Source organism: Thunnus thynnus, chromosome 5 (genome assembly GCF_963924715.1).
Source record: "Thunnus thynnus chromosome 5, fThuThy2.1, whole genome shotgun sequence".
NCBI lineage: Eukaryota > Metazoa > Chordata > Actinopteri > Scombriformes > Scombridae > Thunnus > Thunnus thynnus.
Window position 1 is genome coordinate 4,278,344 of NC_089521.1, and position 13,627 is coordinate 4,291,970.

A 13,627-nucleotide genomic window follows, 5' to 3' on the forward strand; every position below is an offset into this window, starting at 1 on the left:
ACATACACACACACAGACACAGTATTGGCAGACAAGGACAGCATATGGTGATAACCAGTTTGTGTTTGTGTGTATAATGAAAGGAAGCACAAATTGAGCATATTTGTGTAGTGCATAAGTGCATGTGTGTCTTGGAAGGAGATTCGGGGTGTGTGTGTGTGTGTGTGTGTGTGTGTGTGTGTGTGTGTGTGTGTGTGTGTGTGTGTGTGTGTGTAGCAGCTTGGATTTTCCCTATCAGATTACATAACAGTAGGAAGCTGGAGCGCTCTGTCCTGTGGAAGCCAAAAGCCTTCTCACTTACTCACATGCACATGTGCACGCACACACACACACACACACACACACTCTCTCTCTCTCTGCTTATATGTTAAGGGATACGATGACATTATGAGTTTAATTTTTAATTCCCAAGCACAACTTTATATTAACTTTTGGTGGGTGGTGCTCATAGGCTTTCTGTTGCAATACACATAAAAACTGCTTGGTATTTTGGGTGTAATGGCTTCCTGTTTGCAACAAGAGGACATGAATGAATGAAAAAAAAAGAATGGAAAAATAAAACAATAAATGCATGAGATAGAAAAACAACCAAACATGAAGTGGGTAGACAGATAGATGGGTAGACGCATTAAAAGGCAAATTCTGTTTTTAGTTCGGGCAACATTTTACACACAAATTTCATCGCTGCAAGCTGGGGATGCAGTTTTACAGCAGAGCACGTTGTGTATTACAAACTGAAGGTGTAATATACAATGTGACACAGTTGATATGTTAGTTGTTCATATGACAGGATTATTATGGAACTATTCTTCTGAATACGTGTTCTGAACTGCAAAGAAAATATAGTATGAGGCTCCAACAGCAGGAGGCAGTTAGATGCTAAAACATCACATGTAGGTGCATTTGGACACACACACGTTTTGTTGTTTACATACAGAAAAAAAACAGACATACACAAACACACCAACACGGGGTGTTCAGTGTCATCTGGAGAGCACTTGACCGTAACAACGAGCAGCTGACATGCAAGTCTTGCATTATCATACGTAATGAGACTTTAATTAATATTCAAACAGGAGAGGTGCACACATCATCGCTCTGGCCTTGGAATCGTCGCTCAGGACTTTCACAGGAAAACAGGGAATTACCGTTTCCTCAAATAAACACATGGAAAGCCAGACACACACACACATACACACACATACACACACCTCTTTTTAGCTCGTTAGCAGGGATGAGAGTAATGAATGCAGAGTATATTTGTGTTTAGAATCTTAATTGAAAGCTTGAAAGTGGCCTGGAGGGAATAAGCCTAATCACTGTGTGTGAATAAACCATCAACACACACACACACACACACACACAAGGACAGACAGACAGGCAGACACACACACACGCCACTCCCTAAGATAACATTTCAAACTGAAGTACCTCTTTCTCTCAAGTTGTCCATTCCTTCCGTCTCTCACTCTCCTCCCCTCTTCCTTCGTTTTTTTTCCACATTCACTCCATCCCCCCATCTATTTACATATGTAAAACACAACTACAGCCCCCTGGATGCACATCACCAGTATGGGTATGTGTGTTAATCTGTGTGTGTTCAAACTATAGTAGATGTCCACATGGAGTTATAAACGACATTTATGGTGGGTTAGGGCATGCGCTAATTAATTACAGGTATTTTTCTTTTTACTACAGGTGTTTTTCATTCAATCTCTAGTGTTATTGTGATGTTATCTCATTAAGTAGTTCACAAGTTTGAAAAAAAAAGCTTCCAATTTAAAAGTTTCATTATTATCTTGTCGTTCCTTGCATGTACAGAGAAATCAATTGAGAGAGAGAAAGAAATTGTAAGATTCTATTTGAATGACTGGTTCAAGGATTTATTTTTTGGATTGAATATTCAGTTAAATTGACTGGATAATCTAGTTTCAACTTGTATGTAAAGGTTACCTCATGAAAAAAAAGTTGCGCGCGCACGCACACACACACACACACTGAAGTAGAAAGGATTTTGAAAGACAGATTTCGGAGCAACGCGGATCAAACCCCTGAGCCCACCGTGCTGCGATAGATTAGAACACACACACACACACACACACACACACACACACACAAAACCACTCGCCCATCCAGGTTAGCAAGCATGTCTGTATCCAGGGCTAATCACCACGGCAACCGTAATCAAGGCTCTGATCTAGTTGTCAAGGTGATGGAGAGAGGGTCACCCCTGACGGTTTCTCCCTGTCTCTGAATGACTAAATCCTTCTGTTTAGGAAACAACTGTTATTTACACTCCTCTTCTTTTTCTATAGAGACAGATATTAAAGTTTATGGGGTGATGTGTTGAGAGAGTGTGTGTTGTGTTGTGTGGGCATTGACAGATAAAAGGGAGGGAGGGAGGGAGCAGAGGTGTGATGTGTTGATTAACGATTCAATATTCGTTCTTTTTTTGGTGCATCTGAAAGATATGTGTGTGTGTGAGTGTGTTTGCCTACCTCCATCTAATCCTATCCTGCTGTTTACTGGTATGTGTGTGTGTGTGTGTGTGTGTGTGTGTGTGTGTGTGTGTGTGTGTGTGTGTGTGTATGTATACAGTACACATCTATCTCTGCCAGTGTATGTCTGTGTGTGTGTGTTTCTTTAATCTGTGCTCCCAGGGGGAGTCAGAGGGAGCTAGCAGGCTTATCCCTGCTGCATCTCCCAAATACCACTAAAAAGCCAATCTCCATTCCACAACAACAACACTGACACACACGCACGCACTAATACACACAACAAACACACAAAAACTGGAGAGAAAGGCCTGAGAGACATGCTTAATTTTCTGTTCACCAAACTGTAAACTCCACCCCAAAAACATATCACACTGCACAGACATTGTCATATGCAATCACATCTAATAAATTCACCCTTTACACTTCATGCTACAGTTAAAGGTTAAATTGAAATGATGTGATCAGACTATGCCTGCCTGATTTAGGGTAAATATTAATACTAAATGTTAATACTATGGAAGAATGAGGGTTAACTTTACATGCACATACAACCAGCACTCTGTATATACAATGGCTTTCTTGACCGTCCACATCTTATTCTGCGTGACTATAAAACACAACCCCTAAAACTGTCGGAGGAAGAGAAGAGAAGGAGGGGAACAGGAACGAGGAGAGGAGCAGAGCCAATAAGAGCTCGCAGCAGGATGCTAATAATGCAGCTCCAGCTGTTCCAGTTAACCTGCAAACTGCCCATCTGGACCCAGAGAGAGAGACAGAGAGATATATGGAGAGAGACAGAGAGAGGGAGCAAGACAGAGAGATATACAGTACGGTGAGTCAGACGGAGCGAGAGAGTGATGCAGGTAGAGACAGAGAGTTTATTGTATGAAATACATGTGAAAATCATCACAATTTCCCAGAACACAAGGTTGTCTTGTCCCACCTATAGTCCAAAACCCAAAGATATCCAGTTAAAAATAATACAACGACAAATACCACCCGGCGGTTGTATGCCTCTGCCAACCAGTCAACAAAAAAAAACATGAAATCTTCATATCTGAGACGTTGGAAATACTAATGTTTGGCATTTTTGATTAATAAATGACTTTAACTGGATTTTGACAACTGTATGATTAGTTTCCTGTAGACCGATTCATTGTTTCAGCACAGAGATGAACACAGCGTGCATGATAGATACAGAGATTTTACACAGAGAGTAATGACTGATCTGTAGAAAGAAAAAAAAAATCTGTTGTATAAGCGATAAGTGACAAAAAAGCTAAAAAAAAAAAAAAAAAAAAGAGCGAGAAAGCTGGCCACATCCCCAGCTGTACTGGGGCGGACAAGTGGACACACATATAGAAACACACACACACATGCACACACACACACACACAGTAGGAGTGACCTTGGTCCAGCCTGTCTGTCCTCGCCCCCTGCCCTGGCCAGCTACATCCCCCACCGAGCCACCCTGCCTGTCTCTCTCTCACACATACACACACAAACACACACCACAGTGCCTTACCAGGCCAGTGCCAAACTGAACCACGCTGTGGTCATAGAGACAATACAACAAACAGACTAGAGGAGACTAGAATAGCTAGTTACAGAGTAGAAAAGAATAGAGTAGTGAGGGAGGCTGAAACCAGAATTTTTTTTTATTGATTCCAAAAACTCACAAAACACTCAACTTCAACACAAAAGACACAGCTAGCCAACTCTAACCCTCCCTAAAGCACAAATGTATCACCACACACACCCACACATACACACACACACACGCACACACACATAGAGAGAGAGAGAGAGAGAGCAGTAGCATGCTAATGAAGACAGTAAATCACTACTAGGTCATGTGTGGAAAAGCCTGCCAGATACCTGCAACCATGGCTAGAGACCTCCCTCAGCCACACACTGTGTATGTGTGAGCGTGTGTGTGGGTGGGTGAGCAAGAGAGATGGAGGATGCCTGTTAGCTGTAAACATGACTGCTATGAGAAAGCACAACAGTACTGAAAAGGCACAAAATGGCAAAACGTACAGTATCTATCAAGAGTGAAAGATCGTCCATGTTTCACAGTCTTCATTTCAAAACAAGCTGTGGGTGGACCGGGCCACCCGACAACAGGTGCGGTAGAGGAAGTCAAAAAAAGTCAGCAGCACAGAGTAAAAAAATGTTCCTTATTAAAGTGGTTTAGGAAAGAGAAAGTGTTCCTCTTTTCCTCTCAGCACTTATCTTTCTCACTCTGCAGTGAAATGAACACACTCCGGTAGTTCTCGTTCTGCTAAATGCTAAAAACAAGGGGGCACGCACAGTTGGTTGCATTCTTACATTTTACAATTACAGAAGCATTTAGCGGAAGCCCTTATCCTACACAACTCACTATTACTGCCAGTGTGTGTGTGTGTGTGTGTGTGTGTGTGTGTGTGTGTGTGTGTGTCTGAGAACAGCTAATCAAGGTAACATTTTAATGAAAAGACTTAAAACAGTTGGGTGGACCAGGTAATGATCACACTTACAAGAGCACAATCATCCATGAAACACGAGGATCAGCATGGTCACTTTTAGAAAGAAACAAGCTGCCGATTACCTGCTCCGAGTTGTGATCAGCTGCATGACCTTGTAAGATTAAGCACCAGTATAATCTGATTATGTTCAATTACTCTTGAATGATTTTGTCTCCAAGGGCTACAGTATGGATGATTAAGTGTGTAAGGTGCTGTGTGCTAAAGGCTTATTTCATGTCAGAGATTGTACTTCAGGTGATTGACAGTAAGCAAAGTATGCAAAACAATAAAAAAAAGAGAAACTTTTACATATCCAAACTAAGGCTTTACAGTTACTGTGATGGATTATATAGCTGTTGTTTTTCACACTGCAAAAGAAATGCTGGTGTTAGCTGGTGGGCTTTATCTTATTCATTCCTGGATGAAATATAGACAATGAGATATGGCGCTGAGATATTTCCAGCACAGCTTCAATTGAGTTTACCAGGAGAAAAATTGGAGCTGACTAAAACACTAAAGGTAAATGTCAGGGTTTGGTGCCAGGCCCTCGGAAACAAAAGTGCAGGAGTTGCTTTCTATACCCACCAATTTGTACCCTCACATTTAGAGGAGACTATCAGAGAAAAGGCAGAGAGCTGAGATAGATGAGTATAATCCAGCTGAACTGTGAGTTTGCTGAGGGATGTAGATATTTAACTCGTGTAGAAGTAGATGATTATGATGACAAATATCATTTCGCTTCAAACATACAAACATGTACTGTATGTAACCAGAGACAGAAGTTACACTCATAAGTTTTTCCAAAAAAAGAGAGGAGTGACCTGGCAAAAATAATGTAAATTTTCAATGCACGGTACTTGAATTATAAAATAATAGCTTCCACTCGCTCCCATATACAAACCCACAAAGACAGAAGCACAAACACACACTTCTCACTTCTGTCAGCCTCAAATACAAACAAATAAATAAATGAACACAAAGTTATTAATTATTCTCAGGCAGGAATCAAATATATATGTGTCTGGAGATTTGTGTGTGTGTGTGTACGTGCGTGTGTGTGTGAGGGAAGACTTATAAAGATAATCCCCAAAGATAGACGCAGAGGCAGACTAGCAGAGCAACTGACGGATAAGACAACCAGACAAAAACAATGAAGGAAAATAACTGTTTTTCTTCTTCTAGAGCATATAATCAGCGATATTAAATACATGTTTGACATTAAGACACATGAATACAGAAGGTAATGCAATTTAAGAAAGACAGGATATGAAAGTAAAGCAAATTGTATGTTTGTGCCACCACCAGATTCCAAAAGGTTTGAGGTTGTTTATTCAAGAAGTCTTCAGCATCTCAAAAATGAATGAATAAAATACAAACTGACATGTCTATTTGTCCATGCAAGGACTGGAAACATACAGCTTCACAGATATTCTAATATTTATATATATATTCTACCAATAATGAAAAAAACACCCAAAACTGAAGCCCATTCTGAAATGAAACCATTATCTTTTAATGAACATCTCTTCTTGCTCATTCATTTACTCTGATCTGTTGTTATTTACTGTGCAGCTAATGTTTCACTGTATTCTCCAAGAGGAATGACTTCACTAGAAATAACTAAATATTTGACATTAAACCAATGACTCATGACACTGACGGCAGAACTCCTGTTCTGCAAACTCAAGTAAAATGTGTCTCTCCTCTGCAGCTAATAAGCATAAAAAATGCTGATAGAGGCTACATGACATCGGCCTTTTGGATTAAACATTCATCTCGACACGCACGCTGAAGTGCACATCCACGCACGTGCATAGACAAGTGCTCAGTTAAACAGTTCTCCAGTCTACTTAAGAGAGTTCACATGCAGAGCAGAGCCACTACTGGGAATCACAGTTTAGCCCTCTTCTCTCACTCATCGCCTCTGTCTCTCAGTCTCACAAACACCCAGACATGCAAGAACACACAGATAAGTTTATATCCACAAACCCCTTCTCACAATCACATGCATTTTGTGAACGGCTATTCTGTCTCTCTGTCAAGGCTTCAGGTTATATCATTAATTATATTTGACGCCGCTTCTAGTGTGTGTATGTGTGCTCATCTGCGATATGTCCCAAGGGGCTTGAGTAGGGAAAGTGAGGTTCAAAGACCCCCTGCCAGAATGCTAAATCAATATTATTTCATGCTCACACATGTGCACGTGCTTACACATACATACGCTTTCAACAAAGAGATGTCAGTGCAGTGGTTAGAGGGCATTGTTTCATTGTCTCTGTGGTGCTCTCCTTCCTTTCCATCAACCTCTCTCTTCTCTCTCTCCACAGCTACTCTTCATCTTTCTGCCCGTCTCTCTCTCTCTCTGTCTACTGCTGCATCCGTCTTTTTCCCTTCTCTCTGGATTCTCACCTCAACAGATACAGTAGAGCCAGTCCCATAAGCTCTGTGTTGTTGCTGACTCTTTTGTTGACAAAACAAGTATGAAAAATTATTCACTGGAAGCCAGTATGTTTGATCAGTAAGAAATCTTCTCTGTCTTCTGTTTCATGTGTAAACTACATGGCAGTAACTGGTTTGAAAATGTGGATGCTTAAATTTAATTGTGTATTGTTTTGTCTCTCATTCCTTGACTCCTTCTCTTTCTTTTTTGAGATTTTCTACAATTTTCTTATTACACTACGACTACTGTGTAGTGTATCAGATAGTCTAGACGTCTCTTACAGTTAGGGAAGGACAACTGTCTGTTTTAAGAAGATCCTAATGTGCTTGTTTGAGATTGCCAACGTCTGATCCCATTGACACAAGAGTCATAGGTTCAATGGTTTCTTCATCATTGCCTGTTGGTTGTTAATCTATTGCTTGTCTGCAGCACCGCCTCATCTCAGTCACTGTATACCACAGAGAACAATAGTGATACTGCACATGCACGCAAAGGGATGAGGCGCAGCAGAAACTTTGTTTTAAGGCAAATCAATTGTAGATTCCAATCCAGAGTATGCTTTAAAAAAAAGCCAAACATCAACTCATTTAAGTTTGAGAAACAAGATATGGTGTGAGTGTGTGTGATTGGAGTCCACTGTGAAAATCTCATACTCAATACATGCACCACAGCCTTGGACTTGAGAATATGTAGCATTCTTCCTCCTACAAATGAAATGCTGCACCACACAAGCAACAAAATGCATCCTTGCTCAAATCAATACAGGGGTGTAACACCCTTACTTGGTCTGGAGGGGCCAGTAGCCTATTGTGGCTAATATTTGCAAATTTTAGATAGATTTAGCTTTCTAACATTACTAAATCAGTTTGTTGGCTTTCCCGGAGGTACAGTGGCTGCTCACTTTCAGCTAAACAAAATCAAGGAGCAGAATATCTTGTGCTGATTAGCTTCATGTTCATCGCATTGGTCAGTCGACAGCCCCAAATGTGACTTAACTGTGTTATATAAAAGTAGCTGGCCAGAAACAGGTGACGGTTTATAATTGGCACTTTGACTTTGGGGAACACTTCAACAGATGTGTGAACAGATCTGCATACAGAAAATGTGCTAAAGGGAGGAATTTTCACAGCAGTACTGAAAAGTACTTAATATAATACATACATGGAGACACACTGACTTTAATCAGTGTGTCTCCATGAACTTTGGGAAATTTATTACGCAGTGTCCACAACTGCACTAGCCCGCTGTCAGTATCATGTAATAATTAACCATGCAGAGACATCCGACTTTTTCAGAAGAGAACTACTGTACAATCAGGTCACTTTATCAGGCTGACATAGCTGCAAACTGTAATGGCCAACATCTGTGTGTGTGTATTGCTCAGGGGGATGACAGTGAAACAGTCAGGTCCTTTGTTCATTCAACAGTGTGTTGGTGTTAACAATTATAGGTTGATGTGAACCATATATTAACACTTGTTTTCATTAACTGGAGCGCACACATACAGATGCACATACGCAAGTGAAAATAATGGACTAATTTGTAGGTACACAACAGCTGGAGTTGGAGACACACCGTCTACCCAGCCGCATGTATGTAGCTTTTACTAATTGCCTCTCCACCCAACCATGCTTGACCAAACATTGTCTCATGGCTGACTTCATAGCAACGACTCTCTGTGAGTGTGTTAGTGTATGTGTTTGTGTGTGTTTATGTGTGTGTGTGTGTGTGTGTGTGTGTGTGTGTGTGTGTGTGTGTGTGTGCGCCAGCATTTCATTGTTGTCTATTCTCTTTGTCCTTTGTCACTTTCAACACTCATCAGCATCAAAATAACATCTGTCAACTTCTGTACAAATACACCTGACAGACACAGCTGATGTCTGGACACACAGACACACTAAAAAACACTCCACCCCTCTAACCAAAAGTAAAAGCACATGATTTTACCACAAAGTGTGTGTGTGTGTGTGTGTGTGTGTGTGTGTGTGTGTGTTTCTTACTGGAGCACATCTGTGTAAAGAGTGCTCTCTCTGCTCCAGATGTGTATTTAACCACTGCAGGCCATATCACACCTGGACACCGCAGCGACACACACAAAAACAAAAACAAATGATCTATGTCACCAATAAACAACCAAAATCAGACAGTTTCCTAGAATTTCCCAGGCAATATAATGCTTTGGAACAAGCTTATGTTTGACGTTTGCAAGTGTCTATGTGAGGGGGTTCGTGTTTGGATATGAGGTAGTAGCACAAATTTTCTTTCACATTTTCTTTCATTATACACACACACTGATGAGGAAATTACTTAATTTCTGAATCTAAATTGCTTCCCGTTTGCTCTCTACTTCTCTTTTATTCTTTACTCGCTCACGCAAGAGTGCACGAGGGGAGGGCACACTACCTGTGTGGCCCCAGGAAACGGAGCTGAGGACCCTCCTAATGACTTAATTGAGCTAATTAACAATGATAAGACGTCCAATCAGCATGCTGGCTTCCTGGAGGCTCTTGTTAGAAGCTAATTAAAGAACCAATCACAGCAGGCGAGTTGATGGCGCTGCGTCACAGTAACAGGGCAAAAGATTAAACACATTGCAAGAGTTCTTGGCGACACCTTGATTGAAGTGAAGCTCGTTCGTACAACTCTAAAATTCTAAAAATGTACTATAATACTACAGTATGGCATTCAAATTGTTTATGTGGGTATGATTTTAAGATTTGGTATTATGCTATATAGCCAGTTATGATGGTGAAGTAATAACAATACATGTTGTAAAGCACTAGCCCCTTCATTTATGTAATATGAAAAATTAACATCCTTTTTATCAATTCAGCTCAGTTTAATTTAATTCTGTTTAATAGGAAGGGTTCCTCCTTTTGTGTGTATCTCCCTTCCACTGATACATTTACAACTACAAATACTATAATTACTCGTGCTTCTGCCACAATTGTAACTACTGTTATATAACAGCTGTAACAACCACTACTTGTACTACTATATTTTCCCGCCGTTTTCTCTCTCATCACCTGTGTCATCACAATATTTTACTGCTGTCCTCTCTGTATCCATCTCTCCCTCCCTCACTTCCTTCCTCTCTCCCTCCTCATCTATGTCTTCCAGGGGATGTGGCGTGGAGTTCTCTCTCTCTCTCTCTCTCTCTCTCTCTCTCTCTCTCTGTCTCTCCCTCAATCTGGACTCCATGCTGTGCCGGTTTAATTGCAACAGCACCCTCGTGTGCCAGTCGGGCACTGTGTGTGTGCGTGTGTGTGTGTGTGTGTGTGTGTGAAGGAGAAAGAGAAAGAGGGAGAGATGGAAAGAGAGACCTCCTCCGAGTGTTCAAGGATAAGCAGCAGGGTGCAGGGCCACCTTCCTCTCTCCTCCTCCACCTTGTTTTCCATTTCCTCTCTTCCTCCTCTTCCTCCTCCTCGGCAGTTTCACCTTCTCTCCTCTTTCATTTCCATGCCATCACTCTTTCCCCGGCTAAGTCCTTACTGCTCTCTCTTACCTACTTTCTCCTTTCTCCACTGAGCAACTCTCATTCTGCTCTACTCCTTTCTCCTCCCCCTCCATCTCAATCTACCCCCCACCAACACTCACGCACCACCGCTGTGTCTTCTCCCACTGACTCCCTCGTCTGTCTCACTCCTGTCTCTCTTCCATCCATTGCACCCCTGCAACCCCCAACCCTCTCCAGGTCGTACCTCCCATGATGCCCATGGAGACTTCCTGTCAGAGCTCCCTGCTCCTCACTCCTCTCCTTAATCAGCTGTCAAATATCAAACACTCGCTCCACTCTTCTTCCCCTCTATTTCCCCCTATGGGCCCCCATTCCTTCTGCGCAAACACACACATACACACAGACACACACATACCAACCTCCAGTTGCAATGTCTTTTATGTGTGTGGTCATGGGCACACAAAGACGTGTGTGTGTGTCTTTGTCAGTCTGTCTGTCTGCAGTTAACTATGAATACTAATACACGTTGATGAAAGGTGGTCTGTTCACATCACTTACATAGAGACATGTCTGGGTCCTATAGGATAATGTTGATGAGGCTTTAGGACACTGCAATTTAGTAAACATGGGTGGCACCCATACACACACACACACACCCACACACACAGCCAACAGCTATGGATATCTCCCCATAACTCACACACAGTTCATGATGATGGAGAGCTGGTGTTTCCCATTTAATGACAGCAAAACACTCGCCCACTCTGTCTATCTGTCAGCACTGCTGTGTGTGTTCACATCAGTGTGTGTGTGTGTGTGTGTCTGTGAGGTTTATTAATTCATTCATCTCCTAATGTTGTGCAGCTGGGGAGAGAGAGATAGAAGAGTAAGGGGAGCAGAGAAGGAGAGTGTTTGGATGAGAGGAAGAAAAGGGTAGAGAGATACGGGAGAGAGAGAGAGGAAAGAAAAAAAATGGAGACAAAGGAGAAGACAGAGAGATGAACGGGTGGTCCAAAGTGGATGAAAGGTTGAGATAACATTTTTTAATCACCTCAGTTTCTGCTGCTGTTTCCAGACATGCAGCAAACACACACACACACACACACACACACACACACACACACACACACACACACACACACACACACACACGTCTAAATGATTTGTCATTAGCCAATGAACCCACTGGCAGACAGACAGGCAACAATAAATCTAACACAGCCATCATCAGTGTCTTGCAGGAACCCTCAGAAAACAACAACATCACTGGGCAAACATTGATTTATAATTCTTATGATATCGGACAGTCAACAGCAGGACAACTGAGCAGCTGCTGCTCCTCAGTGAAGCTGCTTTTGGAAACCCTACAGACATACGATACAAGAATGAAGTTAAAGATACTGTTCAACTTTTTCTATATCAACCTACTAGGAGGTGTGAATTCTTATAAACGCTGTATGCGTGCAGGTTCTTGTCTGGGATCACTGTCTAATTTGGCTGGAAACATGCTTCTGTCAGCAATAAAATGGGCTCCTCACTCAGGCGATACACTGTAACTGCATTCTTTTAGCACTATGACACAACTGCATGCCAAGGTTCAAACAAGCATTTCACAAGACCACAAAAAACACTATTTATCCCCCCAAAAAAGTAAACCAAACTTATTTTAAAAGTGGTGTTATTATTAACCATGAAATAAAACTCCTTCATAACTGTGTTATTGTTACAACACTTCCCCTGTTACATCTTCTCACACTGACTGCATCGCTGACCAGTAAAGTCTGAATAACAGACTGGTGATGGTAAAACTTTTACTGAAATCAAAACAGAAAAGAATCAATATTGTTGTAATGTAATCTCAATATTGCTAGTCCAATGAAAACATATGAGAGTGCTTCTTTTATCATACAGTGGGGCCTCAAGAAAGACATCTCTGGCTCACTATGGGTCCTGAGCCCTGGTTTAACAAAACTGCTTTAGGCTGTTTAGACATCTAGCTCGCTCTATTGTCCTATCTGACTAGACAGGGTTTCCCAGCCAACAAAGCAGGGGCATGGTCCCAAAGGCCCAGCCCCACAGAGCTGCTGCGGCGTTAACACACTTACATTTGTGCACATACTGTATAATGTAGAGGAAGAACCCAGGAGCTCAGTGGCCTGTGGTGAAATGGGGTAAATAGCAACCAGACGGCTAACACACACACACACACACACGTTTGGCAGTGCAGAGGAAGTGCCTGCGCCACCCGTAACCTGATCTATGTCCACAGCTGTCCCAACATGAGATGAAAAAATACAGTAACATTCAGAAGAGAGAAAGTGACACATGAAGGACATGTTTACAGAAACAATGAGGCTAAGTGAGAAGGGGACATAGACATGAGCGAAACAAGACATTAAAATTGCAAACAGACAGAAACAGAAGGAGAGAGAGAAAGACAGAGGGGTGGAGGAGCAATGAAGGGGCCCCTAGGGCCCGGTGGTGTGGGTTAGTCTATTCAAAACATAGTAGGGGGTTCATTCTTCCACCTCTCTCTCTCTCCCTCTCTCTCTCTCTCTCTTCTCCGTCTGGCATTTGCCTCTAACTGCTCAGTCACACACCTTGCACACCAGGAGATGAGGACCAATAAATTGGGGAATGTGTGTGAGATTGTGTTTATGTGTGTGTGTGTGTGTGTGTGTGTGCACATATGAGCTGTATATGAGCAAATGCACATTCATGTTGT

General features: G+C 41.9%; 1 protein-coding gene across 2 annotated transcripts in view; it reads right to left on the minus strand.

The window, feature by feature from the left end:
- The window catches only part of znf423 (zinc finger protein 423), a 156,307-nt gene that overhangs the window by 22,544 nt on the left and 120,136 nt on the right, over positions 1–13,627 (minus strand). The gene's annotated exons all lie outside the window — the stretch shown is intronic.